General features: G+C 42.4%; 1 long non-coding RNA gene across 1 annotated transcript; it reads right to left on the bottom strand.

The window, feature by feature from the left end:
* Nucleotides 1-4,120: 4,120 nt before the first annotated feature.
* Nucleotides 4,121-7,944, bottom strand: LOC121494317. Its single transcript, XR_005988787.1, has 4 exons — nt 7,840-7,944; nt 4,793-4,842; nt 4,636-4,685; nt 4,121-4,252 (listed from the first exon to the last, which is right to left on the bottom strand). It is a non-coding gene; the product is annotated as an uncharacterized LOC121494317 (long non-coding RNA).
* Nucleotides 7,945-8,354: the final 410 nt, after the last annotated feature.

Below are 8,354 nucleotides of genomic sequence, written 5' to 3'. Positions count from 1 at the left end.
CTCTTGTAGAGGACGCTTCAACTCTGAGCAGCACCTGAAGGCCCGGGGGGTTCACAGAAACTGCTCTCAGACATTTAGAAGGAAGGTGGGAGAGCTTTATAAAAATCACCTGGAAGTTTTGACTTCAATTCAAAGATACATCTGCTCACAGTTTCTTTGCCTGCAAAGTGTGCTTCCCTCCCCCACAGCCTCTGCTTTACATCTCACCCTGCTTTAAGAGCCCGCTCAAAGCCCAGAGCCTGCATCCTCCCCTCCGCCTCCCCAGGAACCTCTCAGCATGCTGTGCTGGCTTCCAGCTCTTCCCTCCCAGTTCAGATGGGCACAAGCCTCAGCCCCTCCTGGTTGACTATCCCCCAGGACTGATCTGGCTCTGATTTGCTTTGGTATCTCCTGCAGAACCTCAGGTCCCATGGCCTACTTTTTTGGGGGGCAGGGGGGACATTGAATTATAGACTTTTTATTGTAGTGTAGTTGACGCATAACATTGCAGTAATGTCAGGTGGACCACATAGTGATTCAACAACTGTATACATTGTATACCACAAGGGTAGCAACCATCTGTCACCATACAATGCTATTACAGTGCCATCGACTATATTCCCTATGCTGTGCTTTTCATCCCTGTGACTTATTCATTCCAAACTGGAAAACTATATTTCCCATTCCCCTTCAACCCATTTTGCCCACTCCCGTCTCCCTTCTCCCCTGTGGCAACCATTAGTTTGTTCTCTGTATTTGTGAGTCTGTTGCTACTTTTGGTTTTTTGTTCATTTGTTTTGTTTTCTAGATTACACATGAGAGTGAAATCATATGGCACTCTCCATCTGACTTATTTTCACTTAGCATAATACCCTCTAAGTCCATCCAAGTTGTTGCAAATGGTAAGATCTCATTCTTTTTTAGGGCTGAATAATATGCGTGTGTGTGTGTATGTGTGTGTGTTTATATATATCTCACATCTTCTTTTTCCATTCACCTGTCAGTGGACACTTGGGCTGCTTCCATATCTTGGCTATTGTAAATAAGGCTGCAATAAACATAGGGCTGTGTATATCTTTTCCAATGAACATTTTTGTTTTCCTTGGGGAAATACCCAACAGTGAAATTATTGACTCATATGGTATTCCTATTTTTAATTTTTTGAGAAACCTCCATACTGTTTTCCACAATGTTTACACCAATTTACACTCCCACTAACAGTGCACGAGGGTTCCCTTTTCTCTGCACCCTTGCCAGTGCTTGTTATTTCCTGTGTTTTTGATACTAGCCATTCTGGTAGTGGGAGGTGAGATCTCACTGTGGTTTTGATTTGCAGTTCCCTTATGGTGAGTGATGTTGAACATCTTTTCATGTGTCTGTTGGCCATCTCTGTGTCTTCTGAATTGCATACTTTAAATGCATAAATCTTATGGTATGAAAATTATATCTCAATAAAACTGTTTTTTAAAAAGATGAATGGCTGGGTTTCAGAGGAAAGCAATGAAAGTACAATATGCTTGAGAAACACTCATTTTAAATAATAAATAGTTTCTTTTAAAATAATCGCACAGTTTTGCCTTTCTTTCTCAAGTTTGCATTGGCTATTCAGGGTCTTTTGTGGCTTGATACAAAATTTAGGGTTGTTAGTTCTATTTCTGTGAAAAATGCCATTGGCATTTTGATAGGAACTGCATTGAATCTGTAGATTGCTTCGGGTGGTATGGACATTTTATCAACAATAATTCTTCTAATCCATGAGCCTGAGATATCTTTCCATTTATTTATGTCATATTCAAGTTCTCTCATTAATGTCTTATGGTTTTTAATATACAGATCTTTTACATCCTTATTCCTAGGTATTTTATTCTTTTTGATGCAATTGTAAATAGAATTGTTTTCTTAATTTCTCTTTCTGATAGTTCATTATTAGTGTATAGAAACACAACAGATTTTTGTGTATTGATTTTGTATCCTGCAACTTTACTGAATTTATTAGCTTTAACAATTTTTTATAGGAACTTAAAGGTTTTCTGTATATATTATTAGATCATCTGCAACAGTGAAGGCTTTTACTTTTAATTTCTTTCTTTCTTTCTCTTCCTTCCTTCCTTCCTTCCTTTCTCTTTCTTTTGGCAAAAAGAGAGTAAGTACTGGAGGGGCAGAGAAAGAGGGAGAGAGGAAATCTTAAGCAGGCTCTATGCTCTGTATAAAGCCCAATGTAGGGCTTGATTTCACAATTCTGATATTGTGACCTGAGCTGAAATCAAGAGTCTAACACTTAGCCAACTGAGGCAGGACTACCCAGGCATCCTTCTTTCTTTACAATTTGGATGCATTTCATTTTTTTTTCTTGCCTAATTGCTCTGACTAGGACTTCCAATACCATGTTGAATAAAGGTGGCAAGAGTGGGCATCCTTGTCTTGCTTCTGATTTTAGAGGAAAAGTTTTCAGCTTTTCACTGTTGACTATATTAGTTGAAGGCTTGTTAGATATGTCCTTTATCATGTTGAGGTATGTTCCCTCTATATCTACTTCATATTGAGTTTTATCATAAGTGGATGTTGAACTTTGTCAGATGTCTTTTATGTGTCTATTGACATGATCATGTGACTTTTATCCTTCATTTTATGTTAAACCATCTTTGGATCCCTGGAATAAATCTCACCTGATCACAGTGTATGATCCTTTTAATATATTGCTGACTTCAATTTGCTAATATTTTGTTGAGGATTTTGCATCTATGTTCATCAGAGATATTGATCTGCAATTTTCTTTTCTTATGTCATCCTTGTTTGCTTTTGGTATTCAGGTAATGCTGGCCTCATAAAATGAATTTAAAAGAATTCCCTCCTCTTCTATTTTTTTTACATATTTTTAGAATTTAAATTCAAATAACATATAGTGTATTATTAATTTCAGAGGTAGAGATCAGTGATTAGTCTTATTTAATACTCAGTGCTCATTACATCACATGCCCTCCTTAATGTCCATCACCCAGGTACCCCATCCCTCACCCCCCTCCAGCAACCCTCAGTGTGTTTCCTGTGGTTAAGAGTCTCTTATGGTTTGTCTCCCTCTCTGATTTTGTCTTATTTTTTCTTCTCTTCACCTGTGATCCTCTGTTTTGTTTCTTAAATTCCGCATATGATGATATGATAATAGTTTTTCTCTGACTGACTTATTTCACTGAGGATAATATCCTGTAGTTCCACCCACGTGGTTGCAAATGGCAAGATTTCTTTTTTTGATGGCATATATATATATATATATATATACATATGTATATACTTATATATATACCACATCTTTATCTTTCATCTGTCGATGGACATCTGGACTCTTTCTCTATTTTGGCTATTGTGGGCATAGCTGCTATAAACATTGGATGCATGTGCCCCTTTGGATCACCACATTTGTATCTTTGGGGTAAATCCCTGGTAGTGGCCTACTTTAAAGCTAACATTAGTTGAGTGCTCACAACAAGCCAGGCACCACTCTAAGAACCAGTTCCTTCGATCCTCAGTCTTCTGGCCTTGTCTTCACCCAAGTGAGGGGCCAGTGTTGTCCTAACAGAATAAGGGCCCCATTCTGCTATGTAATAATGCTGGGCCCGTTCACTCTACCCTCTTTTCTTCCCTCAAACCCTCACTCTGGATAACCTCCTGGCTTCTGCTACCAACAGTGCCATGCCCTTAGCTATTTCTGCTGTTAAAAGATACACCAGTCCCTCCCTATAAAGTGCTTTTTTTTTTTTTAAGGCTTATTTATTTATTTGAAAGAGAGAAACAGGGAGAGTGTGAGCAGATGGAGAGAGAGAATCTCAAGCACATGCCTCATTGAGCATGGAACCCCACATCGGGCTGGATCCCAAGACCCCGAGATTATGACCTGAGCCAAAATCAAGAGTCTGACGCTTAACCAACTGAGCCACCCAGACACCTTGCTATAAATTTTTTAATAAAGGAAATGACTTCATCATGAGACTCAGATCAAGAGGCAAGGAAACAAGGGTCCTGGAGAAAGAGTGTCCTAAAGAAGAGGGCCTGGTGAAATTATTCTTACACAGCACAGAGGAGGAAGACCTCATTGCTAGGCACCCAAATAACCTCAGTAAAATAATCCAATGGGGGTAGCAGGATAGTCCTTGAGGTGTAGAGTTAAACGTGTGGATTGAGGCATCAGAAAAATGTGGTTCATGTCCCTACTTTACCACTACCTCACTTTGTGATCTTCGACAAGTCACTCAGTGTCCGTTAGCCTCAGTCTCCTCATCTGTAAAATAGAGATATAGTTCCATTGGCTCACGTCTCCTACATTTCTGTGGGAATACAACAAGAGAATCTGCATAAAGCACTAAGGGTGTTTCAGCAGGGGAGACTTAATACCAGAAATTGGTACTAATATTTTGGAAGGGCTGTTGGAGCCAAACCAGGAAGGCAGTGTTACCCAGAGAGAGATCAGAAACTGCAGGAAGACACTACCCTCTGGGACAGGAGGCACCGAATGGGACAGGGGGTTACCCACAGCTCACAAACTCTGTATCCTGAGGCCGCTCGGGCCACCACCACTGCCATGCTGAGGAAGCCAGGAGACGGTGCCCTTGTGGGGGCTTCTGCAGGAACCCAACAAACCCACAGGTGCTGCCACTCACTAACCGTGTTACAGCGGCCTATGGTCACCTTCCATCGCCTGCTGCTGCTGCCACCTGCTGCCACAGACACTTAATTAATTAGTTAAAATATTAACATAATGACTTCTCCCTTGTTCCCATGTCCCAAGATTCTGTGAGTGCTTGTCAGCAATAGAACCTACCGGAAGCTGACAAGGAGGTCTGGGAAATATAGTCTTCAGGCTTCTGAACCCTGGATATAGAGGAGAAAATAGCAGGGTGAGTATGGAGCTAAGAACCAACTAAGAAATCATCAACACGAGCAGTTAGCGCAATTCAGGTACTTAATTATGTTAACTGTCATCATCATCATCGCCATCATCCTTGTTAATTCTGCCAACAACAAGCAGTGGAACCTCAATTTCACTTCTCTGGGTTTTAATTGCTTTGTCTTTAAAGTGAGTCAGAATGGATGAGTACTAGATCCCTCTCAACAAAGAATTTTCTTCTTTCCCTCACTTATCCAATCAACAAACATTCGCTGAGCACCCAGTATGAGCAAGGCACTGATAGAAAATTGGCACGATGGGGTTTGCACTAAAGATTACCGTCTAGTGGTGGAGACAAATAAATGAATAGCCATGCTATGTAGTAATCATGAGCTCACCTAGCTAGTTAAGAGCAAAACAAACCGACTCCAGTTCAGTACTCTTCCCTGTTTTTCTCGTCACTTCCTTAGTTGTTCTAGCAAATTCCACAGTCGGGGAAATTATCTTCTTTTGCCTCTGGGTGTGCACAGAACCTCCAATAAGCTCCATTTCCCATTGTTCGTCATCTACCCCCCTCCCCCACCTGGGCTCCAATATCAACTTGTCAATGATGTAGCAGGGAGATGAGCTACAGAGCAGGTCATCAGCCTGGGGCCCTGGTCAGCACCTGCAGAGCAATCAGGGTAATAAGGGATGTAAAAATATGAATGCTCTGGGTCTCCATGATTTCCCTGTTTGCCCAATCCGTCACTCTGCTACCCATGGATTTCCCACTATTGCTCATGACCCTAATGTGGAGTGGGAGACCCTGTGTATTCCATCTCTTATTCCTGCTCACTCTGAATGCATTTCAAATATTGCCGTGGAAACGTCAATTCCCCAAGCCGAGAAGACCCCCCGTTTCCCAGAAGCTACTTCTACAAACTCTAGAATATAGATGAGCCTGGCCCAATCACGCGCTACATCGGGACCCAGCGGATTTGCAGCACACCTGCATTGGAGGTAAATCGATTGGTGCTTCTTAATCCTGGCTACTACCAGGCAGGTTCTCTCCTACTCATTGAAGCTTAGTAGCAACATGCCCTTCACTGTAAAGAGAATTCTTTGTCCTCTCACTTGGGACTAAAGGTCAAAGTTTAAATCTATATTTAATGCCATTTTCTGAAAACTGGATTTGCGATTCCCTTTATGTTGGTATTACATATCTTAAGGGATTTCAAGGGGAGAAATCTGGGAAGCCCAGTTTCTGAGAATGACCTTTACTTTAAATGTGTAAATAGGATGGAGCTTTTGTTTCTGCTTTTTAAACCTTCTAATTGTGCTTCCAAAGACAGTTCTGGAAAGCATGGGCTGTGCGGAGTGGTTGCACAGCAGCCACTTTGAAAAGCAGAGACTTTGATTTTTGTCTTATGCAGATAGAAGGCCGAAGGTTAATGGCTCCTGCACCGTTGGCCTGCTAGGGACAGTTTCTTTAGAAGCTTTGTACCTTGAGCTACAGTGATCCCTCATTAGAATATGCAAATAGTACGGCCTTTAAGTGCCTCGGAAAAGGGAAAGTTCAAATTTACTTAATTCTATTTTTCCTCTGAATTTTATAAAACATTATTGAAGTGGCATCAGAATATCATTCAGAATGTCAGTTTTAGAATATTTCAAATATTTACCTAACGGTTTTTTAAACGGCCGCTTTCACAGTCTGAATGTGGCACTAAAGGCAGATCTAAAATTGACTTTCCTCACTGCATAAGCTCAAACTTGCATATTTAAAAGGCAGCGATAGGGATTTCTCAGTTTGCTAAGTGTCTCCAGGCATGGCCAGGTAGGTAGGTAGATCGATAGGGAGGTTGGTGGGTGGGTAGGAATAATTGCAATATTTAATAAATATACCATGATAAGCTTATTTTTTCTAAGGTCGACCACATGTTATTATCACATAATCCCCTACCCTCAGGTTTCCTAAAATTTGGCACGTGTTATTTTGAAACATGACATGGTTGTATCCAAAGAAGGGAGGCTCTGGAATTAGAATTTTCATGACTCAACAACATAATAAATTCTGTCCCCAGGAAGCTCGCTCTCTGGGTCCTACTGTACGCTCTGCCCTCGTGTCTCCCTATCACTCCGGCAGCTAAGACCCCAGCAACTTGCCAGACCGTCTCTGGGTGCTTACTCTCTCTGCACAGTGTCCACCCATAATAACCTGGGAGGGGTGGCTTTTCTGCAGATGAGGCCCAGGAAAGGGCACAATGTGCCCACATTCAATTCCAAACTGGTAGGACCAGGCTTCAGCCCCAGGCCCTCCTGACCAAGAACCCACACACTCCACCTGATTTCACTCTGCTCCAAAGTGAAGTTCACTGGGCTCCCACCTTTGAAAAATGGACTCTTCTTTTTTTTTGAAGACAGCCACCTCTTACAGTATTTATTTTTTTCTTTCACCCACACATGTCCTCCCAGGCCCCTGCCTCCTCCATCAGAGGGCCAACTCACAAATAGTTTGTGGCAGATTTGGGCTGGTGTGGCAGTCACTTTAAAGAGCAAACCGGGTCTCTTTGTGGTCAGCACTAAGCTGTGCATGCCTGGGGCAGATCTGTTCACAATTTATAGCCACAGTTGAACTTCAGCTTTCAGAGAAGCATCTAAATATCCACTTTTTGATTACCCCCAGATTTCCTCTGCCGCTCTTGGTCATTTATGCCTTAACAGTCCCCTCCTGCCAGCAACTTCTGGCCCGGGAGCACCCCTTAGCGACACAGCACTTCTCTCACACGGTCCCCTCATCATTTTCCTGGTGGGTCTCGGTTTCTTCCCTCTTAGAAGCCAGGCTCCTGTGGGCTCCTCACCTTTGTCCCTGTGCTGCCATGGAGCTCTCACTGAAACCACCGTAGACCCTTGCCTTTCCAGAATGGCCAGTCTCCCGTGTCCCGTCCGGCATTCTTTATTTAGCCGTGGCTGCCTTAGGCGAAGCTGATTAAACTCACCTCCTCCACTGCCACGCTGCATCCCTGGGGCTTTGTGTTACCTCTGGCTTTCTTCTTACCTCTCCTGTGATCTTTTACCTTCTGTTCTCTGAGCTCCCTTCAATTCTCCCTTTGCACTTTGTTTCTATCTGACCTCCTCTATTCCTTCACTTTTAACTGTAGCAGACTCCAGGGAATGTCATAAAAAAAAAAAAAAAAAAAAAAAAGAACACCTGAACACACTCTCTTCCCTCTAACTATTCACTACCATCTCTCTCCCAGCCTCTCCTTTCTCTTTTAAGGCAAGTTGCCACCTCGCCTGGAACTAAAAATCAAGTTTTATTGTCTTTGCCCAAGGGTGTTTCCTTTCTCATTCCCAACTCCTACTCTCCCAGCCCCTAGCACTCTTATGGTTTCTCTGAAGGAGACTCTCTTTTCTTTTTTTTCCAAAGGATCCCGAAAAACTCCTTCTTCCCCTCCATCCTCAGCAGAAATGTCTTAATTCGGGATCTGTGTCTCTTACGCTTTGGCTAATG

Source organism: Vulpes lagopus, chromosome 7 (assembly GCF_018345385.1).
Source record: "Vulpes lagopus strain Blue_001 chromosome 7, ASM1834538v1, whole genome shotgun sequence".
In the NCBI taxonomy this organism is placed as follows: domain Eukaryota; kingdom Metazoa; phylum Chordata; class Mammalia; order Carnivora; family Canidae; genus Vulpes; species Vulpes lagopus.
The sequence above is the reverse complement of the archived record's forward strand: the minus strand, read 5'-3'. Positions and strand labels throughout refer to the sequence as shown.